This window comes from Prenolepis imparis, unplaced genomic scaffold (genome assembly GCF_030444845.1).
Source record: "Prenolepis imparis isolate NDT839.2.m4 unplaced genomic scaffold, iyPreImpa1.0 SCAF_4, whole genome shotgun sequence".
Lineage (NCBI taxonomy): Eukaryota > Metazoa > Arthropoda > Insecta > Hymenoptera > Formicidae > Prenolepis > Prenolepis imparis.
This window is the reverse complement of record NW_028141162.1, coordinates 9,573,954-9,594,015: the sequence shown is the minus strand read 5'-3', so window position 1 is coordinate 9,594,015 and position 20,062 is coordinate 9,573,954. Positions and strand designations below refer to the sequence as shown.

General features: G+C 39.0%; 1 protein-coding gene across 1 annotated transcript in view; it reads right to left on the bottom strand.

Moving 5' to 3' along the window:
* Kek5 (leucine-rich repeat, immunoglobulin-like domain-containing kekkon 5 protein) overlaps positions 1–20,062 on the bottom strand; it is a 211,029-nt gene that overhangs the window by 65,975 nt on the left and 124,992 nt on the right. The window contains exon 4 of the mRNA XM_083035532.1: positions 15,579–15,618. The gene's annotated coding sequence lies outside the window, so the exon portion shown is untranslated. The remainder of the gene's footprint in view (positions 1–15,578; positions 15,619–20,062) is intronic.

Below are 20,062 nucleotides of genomic sequence, written 5' to 3'. Positions count from 1 at the left end.
GATGGAAATTCGAGTTTTTGCCGAAGTGAGCGTTCGTGCAATCCCGAATAATTTCAATTGCAAATGCGTTCCGTGATTGATACCGCACGTGGATCGGTCGCATTTTCCAGAGAAATACCGGCGCGCGCGTCTATCCGTCTACATCCGTGTGCATATATGTGCATGTGTATATATGCATGCATATATATATATATATATACACACTCGCGCGCATATTCGCGAGATATCTCTAATAGAGATAAATCCATGTTGAGGATAATGCGTGGCGTACATGTGCGGGGAGGACCCCCGGGTATTTTATATGCGTGGCGGCTCGCTTTATACGAGAGGATAAGATTTGAGGATGATATTCGGGCGAGGCACGTATATACGGGGAAGAAAGAAACTCGCGCTCGTATATATCCTCGCGAGGTCTTTCCCTCGTCATTTCTTTTCTCTATTCAAGGGGGGACTCTCCCGAGAGGGCCCCCATAACTCTTCTTACCGCTCAATTGCGTATGCAGTGCGCAGAGCGCTGGAGAAGCTGCAGTACATCGCGCCTATCCTGGCGCCGCCGCCACCGGTGGCGTCTAATTCCGGGAATCCTGTAATCTTGCGGACTTTTTAAATATGTATGCACGCACGCGCAGCCAGGCATACATATACACGTATAAGTAGGCATTTATACATCGGCACACGCCAGAGATGCAAATAATTTAAGATCAAACATAGATAAGGGGGCGAGAAGGGGGAGACTAGCGGAACGTTAATCTCGAGAATTTACTTAAGCGAGCAGCTGATGCTTTTATATATATAAGACGCCGCGATGTATTATATTATCTAGTCTGTGTTAATATTTTCCGGCGAATAATCATTTCTTCGCGAGTATATTTTAACGATTGATTCTCTCGTTTCCACCCGTCGTAATCAACGACATCTCAATGATGAGTACTACGGATTATTCTCGTGCTCGTGTGACGGTTATCAAAGCAAACAAAGATGCAATCAAGATATGTAAACTGCAGGGTCTGTGTAACTTGGGAGCGACACACAGCCGTGGTCCGCGATTCCTCAACTGACGCAAAACTTGTTCGTTTAACGTCGACATCCCAAACACAACGATACACGCGGATATCGGCGAAAGAAATTAACACAAATCCATTCGACTGTATTAAAATGAAAAGCATGGTCTTCTCCGTTTCTCTCCGTTCTCTCTATTTTCCAGTTTCTCGCGACGTAATCCTCCCACATACAGAATCGGGTTAAAAATCTTACGACAGCGAGGCACTCTATGCGTTTACAGTCTGTGCGAACGTACGTTTTTACTCCGCAAAAAGATGCGGTGCTCAGACATTCAGCACTCCGCTCGCTTAAATATTTAATTCGACAAGGAATACCGGCGGGTACGTGCTCTCGCAAGATACTTACAACTTAGAACCATCAGAACCATCGTGTCCCATAGACGATGCGGAACTCTCAAACAAAACGCGACGGGAATATAGTATAACGTCTCACGATATGTTAATTATCATAAAGTTTATAAAAAAAGAAAAAAAATTTGTCCGTGAAAATTAAACTTATATTTACATTAATTAAATTACTTACTTTCCGCCAATTTTACGAAGTAAAAAAATCCGCGGATCAAACTTGCCTCTTAAATTTCCGCCTTGCGTTCTAATGCAACCTTGCTTTAACAAGTAACATCGATTCGCTATCAACAAGTCGAAACAACTTTTTCTTTTTTTTTTCACATCGTAAGTTCGAACGTGCAAAATAGATATATCTCGTTACTCCCTGGTCCTTTTTTAGTACTTCTTGTTAACGCCCGTGGCGTTACATTCTCACACAGCCGCATCGAGAAACTCGACTCAATGTCGATACCATCGTACGACTTCCATCAGCCGTTGGCGCGATTGTAAATTGGGATTAAAGATTCGTATCTCGCTCATCACAAATCGATCAAAAGCGAATCCTCGCGGAGGTGTAAATTCGCCTTTCGCATTATGAAGGTATCTCCCGAAAGATCGGTCCTCGTTTTTCTTCCCGGCCGAGCTGTCAAAGGATCGCGCGCGTTTCATCGAGAGAGAGAAGCGAATCCTGACGAGCTCGCAGGTTGAGCTAAGGAGTCACGTAGCCAGGAAACAGTTTCGACGTTTCTCACGCGAGGTGACACGTGTACGTTCACCCGTCGCGTGCACCTAAGGAATGCTACCGTTCTGACGCGTCCTGAGGCGAACGCGAAACACGCAGGCAAACGTAAGCAAGGACGTGAGATGTGAGAAAGACGTTTTCGTTGAGTTGCACTCGATTCCTCTTCTAAAAACAATATAACAATGACCGAACATACCGCAGCAACGTCGACATTGCGTAACACACATAGTATGTACCATTGTAAGATGTAATTTACAGATGCGCGGTGAAAAACGCAGCTGTCAAATAGAAACCATCGCGTCGCGGAAGATGCATAGGCAGATTGTTGAAATTCCCAAGTGTAAGAAAGCTCTCGGATGCTCTAGCAGAGACAGAGAAAGAAAGAAAGAGAGAGAGAGATGAGAAATCCGATAAGATAAAGTTCGCTGCTCGTTCTTTATTCTCGGATTTTTCTAGCCGGATCGAGACGCGATGTGTGTCAAGAGTTCGTTAAGGAATAAAGGATAAAGTTTAAAGGATTAAAAAGAATAAGGACAAGAGAAATAAGGAGAGCGAGGAGAGAAGAAGTATTTATTAATATTAAGGGAAGTTAAATGAATAATCTCTCTTCATACAATATTAACGGTATACCCTTTTCTTCCTACGTTCTCTATATTCTCTATATCGCTTCGGCTTTCAACTTTTGATAAATGTCCTTTTTTTCATTTCTCATAAATTAGATAGAAATCTCGTTGGGGAAAAATGTTACGTAAATTATTCGCCCTATGCAGTTTATTTCGCGAAGTTCATTAAATAATCATTGTTCCGTAAAACTTGCACAGGAAAAATTCCACAAAAGTTTGACTTACAATTAATCGCGCTAAAAAATCGCGTCGGCGGTAGAACACAACAATTATCAAGATCAGGGAGAATTTATATTATTCCTGGGTTTTTTTCGCTAACAATATGACTCATCATAACTGATTATTACGAGAAGATATTTCCATCGCGAGGATTCAATATCGCTTATCTCAATTCGTGAGGAGATCCTTCCTTGAGTTCTTATATTCGAGGGGGCGATTGAAATCGACTTTTACCGGCGCAACCACGATCAAATCTACATTTCATGCAGAAAGTTCGACGACGGCCATTGTTATTACAAAACTGCCGAGCAATTATCGCCGCGCCATCGCGTCGATTAGCGGAAATGAGAAAAGCAAGGCGTGCAAATTAGCCGTGAGGATTTGCGAAACACGAAGAGCAGCTGGGTTCGGGTCGCCGTGTATAGTTTGGAAAATAGTTTGCCTCACGTCTGTACTCGAGGCAAGTTCTCGTGTCTCGGGCTCGTAACCGTGAAAGTGAGTTTACGTTTTTACGAGATTCTATTATTGTAGAGCGACGTGACTACGGGCTGCGATCTTTGGGAAAGATTTTGCAAGCGTCGAGAAAGATTTTGCGTTCGGTGGAATGCACAAGAGTCTTCTCTCTTCGCTATTCACGCGATTTCACTCTCGATACTCTACTGGTTACATTTAGGTAAATGCTATATAAATAAATGCTGCTAATCGGTTGGAGAGTATCGGACGGTATAAAGAAAATGTCAAAGTGTATTTTAAATATTTTATGGATTTTTCGGATATAATAATAACGAACGATAATAAACGCGCGCGTTTATCTAATTCTGTTATTCGAAAACGGCTTTCTTTGAGAGAGCTCGAATCGCTTCGCGGATTGTAACTTCATGAAGGGCGCCACTGATTATGGACAATTTAAAATTGATTACATCTTGTGAAGCACCGCACCCGGGAGGAAGGCCTTTGAATGGCAATAGTGACTTCCGGCCCTCGGAAAATCGAATGTCACAAGCGAGTACGTTCGGACAAAGGCCATGTAAGATTATAGAGTCTCTCTCAAAACGGGCCGACCATTGTTACACGAGCAAGATCGTTAACTTTATAATGATACAATTGATAAAGAGACTGGACCGCGTCCCGTCTATGCAGGTCAATGTCCGTTAGGAGAGTCGAGTTCTTTTATGCGGGAGATCAGAGACTCTCTCGAATAAAATTATGTTACGTGTCCTACAACTACTTTCGTCTTGCTCAGACTATCTGGCTATTGTTACGCTATTAGATAAAATTCTCTCGGAATATTTAAGAAACCTTCATTCAGAATATATTTTCAGAAACTTTTTTTGTGTATTATAATTCAGTCATTGACAAAGAAAATGATGTACTTAATATTAAGTTTGCAGAACTCTTATGCAGAGTTATAACGGAAAATAAAATTATCGCGGATACTTGACATTTGTCGACTTGATTTTTATCGATCCCGAATTAAATTACTTTCTTACCTAAGTGACGAAAACATAATTATCCAATTTCTTTACACGCTCGTATATGAAGATATTCGCTTAGCTATTCATAACGATAAAAATTATACATTAGCATTAACAGGGAAACGACAAATTCGCATGCTCGATGAACGATCGAAATGCGAGATTTTTAACTACACAATCGCGGTAATTCTGTCAAAAAAGTGCTCGACAGAGCGATATCCGAATCTACAGAAAAAGCGATGAATTATTAATTGCCTGTTGCGCCAATCATACGCGGCATAGTGATCGATCAAAACCAGTGTCACTCGTCAACGGCGTAGGATCCGCCTGTCGCTCAATTTCGCGATTTCCATCGCACCAGGGCGGCGATGCATTTCACCAGGTGCGCGCATATGGTGCACTGGGTCACGGTTTTTTTCCCCTTTTTTTTCCCCCCTATTCCCACCATCCTCACACATATGGCGCGAACAAGTATAGAAAGTCCCTGGCCCGGCGAGTCTGGATTCCGTTATCGACGAGATAAGCCCCCGTACGAAATCGATGCGAGCCAGTAGTATCGACTCGTCTGGATGTGCTTCGATGCATTTCACGATGCATGGCCTGGAATCGCGTCCTTTTTCCTCCCCTTTGGGGTCCTTCCACTTTCCTTCCTCTTTCCTCTACTTCTTTACCCCCATCCTCTACTTTCTCAATTCTCTCTCGGGCTTTCGGCATCGACCGCGCCGCTGTTGATTCTTTTATAGTACATCGAGTCGTTTATCTTCTCCGTTTGCCCGGGTTCTCACCGTGACTAAACTTACACTATTTGCGAGGACAATGCGTCACACATAATTAGAAGAATCAGAATTAACGTCATTGAGAATAGCAAAGTAAAAAAGGAAAGCAGATAAGAAAACTAATGCGTTTTAATGTGTCTTCCGTGTTTATAGGTTTTTATATTAAATTTTATAATTATCGTTAGAGTAATTTTTTTTCTCTTTCTGTCTCTTTTAATTCTCTAAAAAAATTTTTTTACGCATTTTTAACATAAAAGAATTCATTGCAAATATTTTATTAAAAAAAAGGTATTTGATAAAATTTGGCTTTTATATAACGTCAATATAATGGAATTTATATTTAACGTTCGGCGATAATAAATGGTGAAATCAATTATATAGATATAGAATATCGTATAGAATATATTTCACATGAAAGCAGGATAATATTTTTTAAAACATAGGTTAATAAACGCAAAAAGCTAAAAAGAGTATATGAATTTTACACGTATAATTTAATCACTTTTCAAAAATACTCATATGCATAAAAATTCGGCGTAAAGATATAAAAATTCGCAATGACGATAAATTTCCGTTAAAATTATAAAGACTTCTATTTTTCAAGATCTAATCCATTTACGTACGGCTGAGATAATATAGTAATTAGAAATAGAAAAGAGGAGAAATCCTCGCGGTTGAGAACCGCGGTAAACGTTTTTCTATTCTACTTCCATCGAAAGATCCCGAGGTCAATGAATTGGTCACTGCGTACTCTTCGATAACGACCTCTTTTTTTTTTATCGAGGAAGATGCATCGTACAGACACTCGACAAAGACGTGACATATAAAGCCTCGCAATAGCTCACAACATAACAAATGAGACAGGAAGGAAGAAAGAAAATAGAATATATTGTTTCATGCGCAGGGGACGAAAGTTTTGCACCTTTCACCGTAACAATGTTAACGAAAGTACATATAATTGGATTGTGTGTCGACGATCGTAAAACTTATTTCTTGCAGAATCTAATTTTACGACCCTTCGATTCTATTTTCTGATTTGACAGCGTCTTCTTACGTCGATTTCTTATTATATTTCTATTGCGAGGAATTTCTATAAACTGAAATTCTACATTGCGGCAGAAAATTCATTCCTATTTTCGCTTTGCATGTGAGACTAAATAATTTATATGTCATCAAACTGAGTGATTCTAAAATGTTTACTTTATTGCTATGTTTTGTATCGCAAGCAAAGAGGAAGAGCATTTCTTTATTGTATAAGACGATACGAAGGGGTTAAAAAAAAGAATAGAAGCCGAACGTAAGAAGGGGACGAAGAGATGAAAGGTGAGTCTTGAGTTTTGCGACTCCCGGTGATTGCTCAATATTTATTCTCCGGCTAGACGTCGTCGTATATATACACACGGGGAGAGATACACACGGGGACAACGACATCCTGTCGTTTAATCGATAATCCGTTGCGGCTTCTCGTCCGGTTTTAAAGGCATTGCACTTCCGATCGCGGAAAGGAAGAGCCCCTACTTTTTCTCCGTCCTTTGCACTGTCCGACCGACGTTGGTCTGCGGCTTGACTTTCGTGGACAGTTAATCACGTTTATTTCGTCAATATATAGTAGTATTTTTACAAGACATGGAAGATTCAACTACGAGACGTTTCCTCTTTCTTCTACGTTAAATTGATTCCTTTTTTTTTTTCTTCGAAGCGTGATCGATCGATTTACGACCCAATTCCACGCGTGTAACTCTAAGAGTGTCTGTTCTTTTATTGCATTATAAAAATAAATATCCGATTCGTTTGAAAGGACGAGGCAGCGACGACGAAATAGAAAGGGACCTGTGTGTCACACACACATTCATCGGATAAAAATAAAATATATCCAATAGAGGATTTCGCGCGCGCGTTACTACATCCGTTATTCACCGATGCACGCGACGACAAAATGACGATGGGAATTGCGTTGACGAGTCCGGCTCGCTGCTATAATGCCAGTAGCAGATGTTTCCCGGAGGTTTTTTTTTTTAATCCCAGTACGATCTGTTTCCGTGATCTGGAATGTATCGATTAGCGGTTCCAGCCACTCTCGTGCAGTAGTATCCCTTTACACCATTAAACATTACGGCTGTCACTTGCGAGTTTTAAGGCGATCTCGTTGGATCTAACCGTTTCCACTTAATCTTTTTTAATCTCCTTTAAGGCTCATCGTAAATCGTCTGAATGCGTTAGCAATCCTTGCGTCTATCATCGTTCCTTTTACTACGCTCCCGATATTCGACGTTTGACGCATAATATTTCTTAGTAAAAGGGAGAAATAACGGAGATAAATAATTATAAATCTATGCTTATATTTATGTAATCAATATAAAGCGCTGTAATATTTATAATCATTTTATATATTTATGAATATATAGTGGCAATGAAAGAAAGAATTTTGTAAATACCGATGATTCAACTGTAAAATGTTCTATATATTTTCTGTGTAAATTAGTTCATTTCTCTCATATATATATATATTATTAATAGTAAAATCAACATTCGTGAGATTAACATAACGAGCATAGTATAATAGCGGTGATATTATTCTTGTCGGTAACATAAACTATATAGTTATTCGCGCGACAGAGTCCTATTACGGCACTAATTTGCCGTATGTATGTATATTTAATCGTTCGCTTTAATCAATTGCGGTTTATCAAAATTTATTCGTCAATACAAGTATAAGGTGAAAATATGTATAAATATTATAAAGCGCGCTCAGAGTTTGAAAAATAGAATCACCTGCTACTGATATTATGAAACTCCGAGAGCCGCGATGATATCGACTAATGTCGGCATTGATGTGGTTAGACTCGCGTATATGGAAATCCCAAGTTCTCTCGGTAGCGAGACATCTCACTCCCGCAGTGACGTAGTGAGCTGCCAAGTATGATATACCGGTGTTTGCATACGGTGAAGAGACTCCGGTAAGACCCCTCGGATCCCTGTATCCTTGCAGGATTTCGCATTCCCGATAGGTCAGACGTGGATTAATGTCGGTACCGCCCGTTGGTCTTGCCCCACGCCCCACGTTTATTCCGTTATAAACGAAAACGAGCGAGAGATGGACGTTCGCGCGGAAAGTTTTCAACTGCGCAAGCCGCACCGCATTTAGCACAGGATCAATCGTGCCGGAGGTTACGTTACCGCGAACGGACTACCGTGATTGCAAATATCCCTTTGCCCTGAGCGCGTGCCGTTTCGAAATGGTATTTTCAGAATCGCGAGCCCCGGCAAAATATTCTCTTCGTAGCTTTCGATCGGACGGAGGTTGCTGCCTCCGAGAGAGAGAGAGAAGGAGGTACCGAATATATTTCGTCGATTTCGATGCGATCAAGGATCGAAAACGCATTACGAGAAAGAGATACGTACGATGATGCGAGATGGGAGTTGAGATACGTCCAAGTCGAACATGTGTAATATATCATAAAAGAATATTATGCGTCTGCATCGCTACACGATGAAATATTGAGACATTTGCGAAAAATGCCCGTTGAAAAAAGCTTCGCCCACTATATATAGTCGAATATAGAAAAAAAAAAGAAAATGCGCTAGTTTTTAAATATTAAAAAAAAATCTACCATGTCTTCTTTTTTTTGTGCGCGCGGGGAAGAATACATTTCGCGCGTATATATACTATACTATAAAATTCAATATGCAAAAAACATTACGGAACATATGGAAGATTAACAATAAAAAATAGCTAAAGCCATTTCGTGCGATTTCGACACAACAATATTCGGTTGTACCGTTCTGTTATATGGGATTCCATATAAAATCCGCGAAACGTTCCTTTGACGAACACGATATTCGCGGGGAAAAAGCCCAGGTAGGTACCACAAATATCGACTGAAACGAATACATAGGGACACATGACAAAAAATGCGAAGGGCCGCGCGGATACAAGCGCTGCTATACAACTCTTATTGTAACTCTGGATACGATTATTGCCGTTCGCACGCTCGCCGGTTTAGCACAGAAAAAGTGTTGCGTTTCGCGCAAAGGTATTTTCAGCGTGGGACATCCGCGAGCGCGAAAAATATACGAAATATTTACTGCGAAACATCCGTAGTTTTACGAGTATACTGCATATACAGTACTCGTGAACGCGTTTAAGACGCGCGACGTCGACGCCCAGCATTTTCAAGTTATTGTAAGTGATCGAGTTAGCTGCTACACGTTATATTCGCCGTGTTCTCCTCGCGTTATAAAAAGAAAAAAAATATATATATGTGCGTGTGTGTGTGCAGATATAAATTTCCGTCTTTACTTTATGCGCGACGTATTTCTCGCACATGCTTTCAGAAACGCTCAACCTCCTAGTGCGCTACTCGAAGAGAACATCTTTCGCGACGTAGCCCGTTGGAGTGGAACGTCACAACTCTTGTAGATGTACCCCGGCGTCTTCCGCGATTCCTCCGTGAAAGTACTCTCCTGTGCTCTCTTTATCTACCGAGGAGGGGTACAATTTTTGTTTAACACCCGCGCGGACTATCTCTCGCGTGTTTGTTGCAGTAAACCAGAAAGATTTAACGATGCGTCTGGAAATAAGTACAATGCGATAAAAAAAAGTAGTAGATATACGCGAAATAAACGCGTTCATAAAACAGCTAAAGTGGAACGTTTGAGAATTCGTTAGAGGATTTCGTTATATCTTTCTTTCTCTTTGTAAGAGTTTTCAGTTCGACTTTGTGCGACATTCATTTCAATTTTTTTCTTTTGCACTGAAATTTCTTTCCCAACGGAATGATACTCAATGTTAAGAGATGCGCAGAGAGTAAGTTCTTCTAGCAATGCTAAATTCCGGAAGCTTTAAGGAGAAAATCGCGCGAATAGATTGAGAAATATCTGCGGACGCTTAAAATAGATCGCTTAAAAGGTGCATTGCCGTTAGCGACCTCTGAATTACAGACTGTTCTTGAAATATTGGCTCCTAGAGGCACGCGATGCTTCTTTTCCACCTTGCGGAAGACGGTGAGGACGCAATCGATCGATCATAATTACGTAATCTTTGGTCAGAAGATATTGTACGTCGGGAATATAGTATATTCGATCGCGAAAAAAACGTTTCGTAAAAAGAAAATAAATAATCCGAGATTTCGCGGTGTATAATTCATTTTTTTTTCTTCTTTTTTTCCCTCTGTCCGCCAGTGCTTTCTCTCGAGGGAGGTCACGAATAACGAGTCGTACATTGGAACATTACTTTGTATATTATTTGTATTACGTATACACATTTAATAACAGTCGCGAGCGCCTACCTGCCTATTAGGGTGAATGTTAATGAATTTTATGACTTTTTTTACGGATTACACCCTCCATTCGTCTCTTTTTTTCCCCTCATTTTCTCGCTCGTTCTCTCCTCGTTCTTCGGTCTTTCGCAACACGCCACAGTTTACGGATTTATATGCCACGTAGAAATGAATAATGACTAATTTGCATTTTGCGCGTGATTTTGTCAGTTGATGTTACATTGAGCGTATTAATAATGCAAGGCACGCAAGCCAGGTTTATTCTACGCCATCGAAATCGCTTTTTATAAGAGAATTATTACATGCGGAATGCGTTGTTTTGCATGCTGTCGCACACGCGCGATCGTGTCGCGGTAATAAAATCTGCCCATGAATGAAATATAGCAGCAAAATTTCCAATTTTGTTGGGGAACAAAACGCTCCGTTAGAAATTCGTTAATATCGTCGATAGCGTTGTCGCCAACTTTGTTACATCGTCCGTTTACATCGTCCATTTACATCGCACCGGTTTGGCCGGCAAAACGAGTCGCAACCTACGCGTTCGCGTAGGCATGAAACACGTTTAAATAATATTTACGCGACTAAATGATAAGGTGTCGCGATCGCGAAAGAGAGATGCGCATCATCTCCTCTCCTCTAGTCATGACATCTCGAATGACACGTGGGCTGATGGAACATCGTCGATGAGTCAGCGATTACGGGAGTGGAGGATCGAGAGGAAAGAAATTTCGTGAAGAGAGAGCCGAGAAGACGTTGATAGCAGACAATAACTAGCGATCAGGAAGTCTCGACTGCTCTTGCTCGCTGCCTGCTACTCGATATTCACGCGAAATGGAACGCATCGCGCGGCGGGTGCAATCGTTTCAGTGGCATTTCGCGTCTCTAGAATTCAATACCAGAAGCTGCCTCTATCTATGCCGGCGGGCTGACAAAGTGAATGAAAAAAAAAAAAAAAAAAAAAAAAGTCCGCGAGTATCGGAACAATGTTCGAAGCTCCATCGCAATGGGCGTTGCGCAAAGTGTCGGTTTCAAAAAACGCGACAGCAATTTGGCCATAATTGGGACGACGTCATATTACGTTCCGCACCGAAGCTGGGGCCTCTCATTTTTTTTCAGCAGCTTCGTGTCGCTTCACCGCGACTGCTTTCAGCTGTTGATAATATTATCGTTTATGCGCCGCGTATATATGTATATGCGAGTATCGATCGTTATGATTAATCTTAGCGCTTCGCGGAGAATCTGATAAGTCACGCGATAGAACCTCGCGCCAGTAATTTGAATAGGCCCCCGTCTTGTCAAAGTGATGCATACTCTAAAATATTCGCGAAACTGTTCCTGATTGTTCGTATGCCCGTTAATCCTTCTATTGCTTACTGTTCCCGGCTGTTTCATGTTAATCCATCAATTATTTCTATCCCGCGTTTACAAGAGTTACATAGGCGTTCTAGAACACGGTATAATTGATAGCAAACATTGCGAATGTTCAATATTCATATTCGCACGCGATAAAAAAATACTGCGAATGAGGAAAAGTTCGAAGCATCATATATTCAGATATTCTCAGCCAATTTGCTATCGATCTGCATTGCGAAAATTTTATGAAACTCATTTGTTACATGTTGTATTTTACAAACCAGTATACAAACAATAAATAAATATGAACGAAACTTTCTTATTAATATAAATAATAATCAAAATAAATTCTAAATATGCGTTTCATTAAGAAACGCTATTCATCCTAAATAATCTATTGAATTTCTGTATAACAACTCCAAAAGTTTAATTTGACTTAAAAGTTAACAGATAGACCGTGTGACGTTTATCCTTCCGACCGGAATCCTTCCGTCTTTTCTTCATCTAATTTTCATCCTTCACTTGAAAAATGTATATTACAAAATATATACACTCTCTGATTGCATCGCTGAACAAATATAAGAGAAGTTTAAGTGAGAAATTTCGTTCGTTATAATTAACAATTTCATTTTACGAAAGTGTGCGAATATTAACGGTATATTTGGAGTCCAAGATTGGATGTGTATTTATTTCATTACGGTGATATATCGTTTATGTAGCATGGTACTGTGATTACGAATATTTTATCTAATAATGAAAGATAAAGAGAAATGACAAATAAACATAAACTGTTAATTAGTTCTTTTTAAGAATTTGTAAATAAAGTAGTTGCATTTTCAATTTTTTAGATGTTTTAGAATAGAAATTTCTTCGTATTATTAATTCAAGTTTACATTAATCAGACTGAATGCAATTGCTATTTTAGAAACATTTTTTCCAGAAAAAAATGCGAATAATATAAGAATGAAATGTAAATTATTACAAAATTATAATAAATAGATAAGCGCGCGTAAAATATAACTTTATTTTCGTATTACATGTACCAAATTCGTTTTTATCATATAAAGCGCGATGTGCATGTAATTCAAATTTGCATGAATAATACACAATAATGTTTTATTTACGAATATTATAACATCATTGTATTTGTTAATCGCATCACTTCAAGCAAATAATAGCAGCAAATGTATTCTAGTAAATTTATCCTCTAGCAAACTGCGTATTTTTCAAAGGGAAACTTACGCATGATCGAAAGGGAGGAGATCAAATAAGGAGGAAGCACGCGTATCTTACATTCTATTGGCTTGTTAGTGTTTGCAAAAATTCGAGCTTATCTTTGCACGATACAAAAGGGTCGGTCTGATCCGATCCCGTATCCCGGCGAATATATATTTTGAACGGGGAGAGCGCAATTTTATGTCTACCATCGAGAACAAAAGCCGACCCCTTCGACAATATTCCTCCTTCCCTCTCTAGTCTCGCGAGTGAAAGGAAATGCCCGCGAGATGAATTTTTTCGTTATAATAGAGCCGTCGAAAGGATTCAAGGGTTAGATGCTGTGACAACAAGTGGCGCCCTAACGAGCTTTTTATAGGCTGTGTGTCCCCTCCCGTTTACAAAAACGTGACTTTCTCAAGCGCGTGCCTAGTGAGCTGACTCGCACCTTCTTGACCTGCGAAAACAGCTTTCGGCATTGTTTACCGTCAAACTCTACTCGACGAGGTCGACTTGTCGCGCGCGCCGGACGGTAAATTGGGTTATCATCGCGGGATCGCGAACCAAGTATTAACAACTCTTTCGAGCAAGAAATATAGCAGCCAAGCCGATGTTTTCACGATAATCGCCGCCATTAGCGTGCAGACTGGTTCCTTCTACCAGCTACCAACAGGACACTATGGTTTTTCGCATTGAGGAAATACTCGTAAATAACTTTACATATAAATAACTTTTGCAGAGAGTTTTTGCTGCAAATGCTACGTAAGAAGCGCGTTTTACGTAGCATCTGCGGGAGATAAGAACAACACTAAATGAGAAAAAATGCGTTAATAAAAAACAAACTAACAAATACTTATAATGAAGGAAAAAAACTGATAATTGCGTAAAAAAAAGAAAGTGTAAAGTGTAAGTTATGTAATTTTATACATAACGTGTTGTGTCATGCAATATGCATAAAGTAACGTTAAAGCAATATTATACTTTATAAAAAGTAATATTATATATAAAATAAAATTCATTTTATATATATATTTCGAGATGTATACTATCGCAGAAAAAAATTAAAACGCGCTCTATTAAGAATCATTACTGCAACTGTATTGCAATTACATCGAAATAAATGAGCTTTTCCAACATCACAAATGCGGAGTTATAATTCGCTTTTGATTCGTTAATCAATAAATGATCATATAGGTAATTTAATTCTCCATTCCCAGCAATAACGAGATATTTGACTATTGATTAACGAGTCCAAACGAAAATTTTGAGCTCAATTTAAAAGTTCGCTTTATCGATTGCGAATAGTGTTGTGTAGAGAAACTTCGATAAAAAAAAGGTGTGTAAACGAGGTGAAAATTCATAATTTTTATTCTCGCTCTTAATAATATCGAAGCCACAAGAAATCAAATTAAATACATAATTTGATTGTTCATTATCTAATGTTAATTCACATAGATATGTGTTCACGTTTTTCACAGAGAATTGTAAATTTTAAAATCATAAAACGCGGAAAGCCGAAGCGCGAGAGCTAATAGTTATTCTGTTCAAACGAAGCTGCGCGTTTCGACGAATATTTTCTCTCGGGCAAACTGTGGAGAATATATTTCTACGCACACAAATACATACGTATATATACATCTATACATTGACGTTCTAAAAGTTGCATTTCAATTACACGTAACTGGAAAACAGACGATTTAATTAAATCACTAGCACCGCGGTCGTTTTGTTGATGCGCGATACTGTATCGTGTGATATACCGCAAGAAATAATTTCGCAGAACGCACTAGATACACATTTTTTTCCGTACAGGGAGCGAAAATATTTTCGCCAGTGAAAAAGGAAGCCGAAAAGGAAACACTAGTTAACAATCTGAGCGGTGCCAGATCATCGTTGTGTCTATCACGATACTGAAATACTGTGACAGTATAAGGATACTAGGGTGACAATCAAAGTTAGGCCGGATATCGACGGATACTCCATAAATAAGCTTTTTTACGCCGAACGGGTGACGGCGATTGCTTTCGGCACTTTATCGGATATATCGTTTGGCAGTATGCGGGCATCGAACCGAGAAATCCGACTGAGAAATGACATTTGAATTATTCACATTCGATACTTCTTTTTTTTCGTCGCTAAAGCGCATGGCTCTTGCCGCAAGGAAATTACATTTTGCCAAAGAACGGAAATATTCCCGGGACAAATGGTGGCCCGTCACGTTGAACGGTTTACATTGACGGCAATGCGAGCATATAACGTCATAAAGGAAAATAGCATTTCAATTTTTTCAACGGAAATCGAAAAGTAAGCGACGTGTTGTGTACGACGCGCATAGTCCCGCAATGCTTCCAATATTATTATTGTATATAATAATAATAATACAGCGACCGCATAAAACACACAACCGTGCAACGTTTTACATTTGTAACAAATGTTCTCATAGATTTTCTACGCTGTGCTGTATTTTCAGATACACTTTAAAAAGTTCAAATAAAAATTTTAACGTACCCTGTTCGCAGCACCGTTCAAACATGGCCCAAATATTCACCTGTAACACAGAAAACAAATTATTTTTATAAAAGAAATTTCAAACATAATATATTCTTGAATTATATAATTCTAATTATACATATATCGCTTGAATATTATCTGTGCAATATATCACAAGTTGACACAGTTTTGCATCGCGTTCCATTTATAATATAAGTACAAAAAGCGCTCAATTGCAATATCATTGGAGATTAAATCTTATCAAATCTCTGTGCAAAAAGTTTTCGTAATCGTCGGACAAAAAAAGAAGCATGAATATTAGAAAAATATTGAATATCTCTCGACAAGGAATATTGAAGTATCATCCTCTCGTAAATATGAGAGAAAGCGCATTTCGTTTTACATGCAAATCGCAATGCTGACGCCTCTGAAATGCAAGCTACTGTGACGTAGGTTCCATAGTAATGCTTTATGTAAAAAAAAAAAAAAAAACTATCTTTTTTTTTCTACACCCCCATTGTTTTTGCTATTATCATTGAAAGCGGATTTGGATAGTTGGGTAACTTTTAGCCAAGAATTTATTATAATCGTATTCCGAACGTCTTAGGACAACGGCTGCAGGGTACCGGTTCCAAGAGTTGATTGAAACTCCGAGGAACATTTGCCTCGTCGCGAAACTTTGAAGCCAATCGTCGCAGATAAATCGGATTTTGCAGTTAATGGTTTCCTTAATTACCCAATCTGTCGCCTTATGCCGTCTGTCTAACGTTTCTATAACAAAGAGTAACGAAGTTTCTTACTTGTGGTGCAAATATATATATATCCACTCTGTATTAAGGAAATAGGATTGACAAATTCTGTGCTGCTTTTACTTTTTCCTCAAACAATTGCGACGATACAATATCGCCGAAATCTTTTGTAGTTTTTTGAGCTTGAATTCTCCATAAGTATATCGAAATATTATTTATTATAAGTATATTCTTAATTATGTTTCTTAATATTATTAAAATTTGATTACAACTTTTCTCTTCTGCATAGTTATCGTTGTAGTGTCGGTGCACGATATATTATGAATGAGGAAAGCAGCATTCTGCACCTTTACAATCGTATTCTAAGGGGAATACTTGTCAGTTCTTCGTATATTATTCGTTCATCGTCCAACGTTATACGTGCTGGAAAATAGGTCTTGCCGGGAAAAATGAGACTTAAATAGCGAATTCTCCTCGCTTTCCGCTCAAATAACTTCGCACACACGACCATGCAAATTTTAAAATCTGTATCAGAGTGAATACGTGCCAATACCAGAAATGGCGTTTTATAAAGACAAAGAATATCCAGTTGATTCGCAGTGTACTTTGCGTAATTGCGAACGCCATGTACTAGTGGCGTGCGGAAATTCACTATTTTAGAGATAATGGAGCGTTAATTCGGTGAACCAACTGACCGAGTGCTGTACCAATTTCAGACTTTCTAAAAAAAAAAAAGGATAAAAAAGAGGAGAAAAGAGGATAATTGCGCTGTGATGGGAATTTTCGTCCTCCGGTTGATAATTCGCTCAAATGGAACGAATGAGCGCGAGGAACGTAAATTAATCCGCTTTTCGTGGCAATAGTCGTGAGAAATTGCGACGCCGTCCATTATAGCGGACATTTGCCATCGCAAATTTTGTTTAGGTGCTTCAGACAGTTTTGAAAGAAACCTTGCTTAAAAAGCAACGCCGCGGAATATACACGGAAAATGTTGTATTGCGTGCTCTCCTCGCGTTTTCAAATATCGTCCGCTCGCGTGTGCGTTTTCCGTAAGTGACAGACAACGGTGACACGTGTATTCTGAGATTAGTGTTCTCGCGTGCGGCACTCCGTATACGTCAGCCGTAGGAAGAACATAGCAAGGCCCGTGACACGTGTTCTAGCACGTACACTTCTTTCGGTGACCGCAATAAGGACATGCCGCGTCATAACTCTTGGATGCATAGAAAAGTTGCGATTAGATAAGCACGTTACGTATAGAACTGAGAGTGCCATTGTCTGCGAAAATTAGATCGAGTTTGCGAAAGCACATCCTGGTCGCCGATCGTATAGTTTAGCTTACAGGTAGATGGCGAAAGTTACATAATTATATTCAGAACTCAAATGTCATTATTAGGAATGAAGTTGTAGACAGGAAGGAATCGAAATACTCCGACGCCGCAAGTAGAATAGTTAGCGCGATTCCACGCTGAGAATGAAGATGCATATTCGGAGACTCAATCATGATTTCTTTTACACAAACCCAGTAAAGATATATAAATTTACATACATTATCAATATATAATTACTTCAAATATAAAAAAGAAAAATCGAACGTGTATCATATAAGGTCATATCAAGTCGAAAATAGATATATATGTAATTTGAACCAGTGTAAGTTACACACATACACACACATCGTATAGTATGCCAGAATCATCCGGAATAAATCAAAGTAACCCAGATTACGCCAACAGAGTACGCCAGATATAATCACAGTAAGACAAATTATGTCAGAGTAAGCCAGAAAGTGGAAGAGTAAAACACGATTGAGAGATGTGCATATATTTAAAAAAAAATCTATACGCATCAAGATCTACATGTTATAAAATCGAATAGAAAAAAATTATATAAAAATTATATAAATCTCTTTTAAAAAAAGTAAAAAAATGCGGAACGTCATTCCGCATACGATTCTCTATCCTCGTATATTACCGCATTTATTTTCTTTTGTTGCAACGCAACTGTAGCGTACATGCGAGATAAGTGTACGCGAAGCTATATAGTATTTTAAGCTTCTACTTTCTATGCCATGGTAAGTTTCTTGTACAGAGTTTCAAACTTTACGAGAATGCTATTTCGAGAAAAGTGCCTATTTTTATGTGGCAATGCGCGAATTCGCTTCCTATGAGAATGTCATGACGTTAACAACAGCCGCCGACGGTGTCGGAATTGTAATGAGAAGTCCTTGCGCGGATGAGATCGAAAATCGCAAATGCATTTGGAAAAAAAAAAAAAATCTAGAAAGTTTATATGTCGACGGCGCGAACCGACAGACTCAGTTTTGTGTGTCGATCAACTCGGGGCATAAAACATTCGTTCGATACGCCTCGTACGAACGATTTGCACAGAGCGCAGTCCGTATCTCGACGACGAAACTACCGGGATTGCAAAGCGATATTTATTATCCCGTGCCTCTATCGCGCCGGAATTGCTGCGGTGCATGTACGCGCCGCCACGGCAAATCGATGTCTTTCATTACTCCGTTACGGCGCGACGTCTTTGAAAAGATTTGCCCAAGTTTCCAGATCGTATCTATCGGACGCCCTACTATTGCCGGTCTATATTTTGCAACGCGCAGATAGACATCTTAATTAACGGTTACACGAGAGCCTCGTGACCTTCTCTATTAAGGCTGAATTAAGGTTCGAAGCAACGAATTTCCGGTATAAAATCAGAAAACATCTTAACTTTTATAAATTCAAGAATTTCTCCAAATGAATTTTGGAACTAATAATTATTGATGATGCTAAATATACGCATTGAAAATGTGCGAAGAATTTCTCGAAATAAATTTTCTAGCTGATAATTATTAATAATGTTAAATACATATTGAAAGTGTGAACAAAAGTTCGAAATGTAAAAATGATTAGCAGGCACATTCCTTTTTGATTAATTACGCGTTTTAAAATGTTTACTCATTTAAATAATTATACGTATTAATATTTATAAAAAGCAAAGGATTCGTGTCAAAAAATTAATAATTTTCATCATCTATCTTGAATCACTTAATCCGATTCAACACCTCGCGATATGCCGAAAATCGATTACCCGAAATATTAATAACTTGCAGAATTTCACCACGATCGCGCCACGATTAGAATCCCGTGTGACAGGTTCATTCTTTACATATGTAATCATGATTTTACATAAATAATCACACATCTTCGTGCATCGAAAAAGCTCGGTTGAAATGATCTAATCCGAACAATGGTCCGTCGTATCGCGTGGCACGGCATTCATGACCGCAATGCCACTTAATGACAGTGTCGTTATACGGCTTAGCTTTATTACGGTTACCCACCCGCCCGTTGTTCCAACCCATTGAATTTTCATGAACATGTTAGGAATATAATATAACGCGCTATTAAAGTTCCTGCGGTTTTATTGCATAGAGACGCGGAACACAGAAAGCACTGCTGTATATCATTAAAAATTCCGTCATAGCAGAACGCATTTACAGCTTTATTGTCTTAACGTACCAGTTAGTTCAGCTAACGTATATAGGAAGCTATACATGGAACATCTCTGATAACCTGAATTGTATTAAATAATCGATTAGTTTGAATACGATTTAGCTCGCAAAGTCATATATAGTTCCCAAAATCACACGGCGTTACCTCTCATCATTACGTGTCTGTCTCTCTGTACGCGTGAATTTGCTTAACGCTCGAATAATCAGAGGTTGAAATAATTGAGCTGTAGCCATGTTAC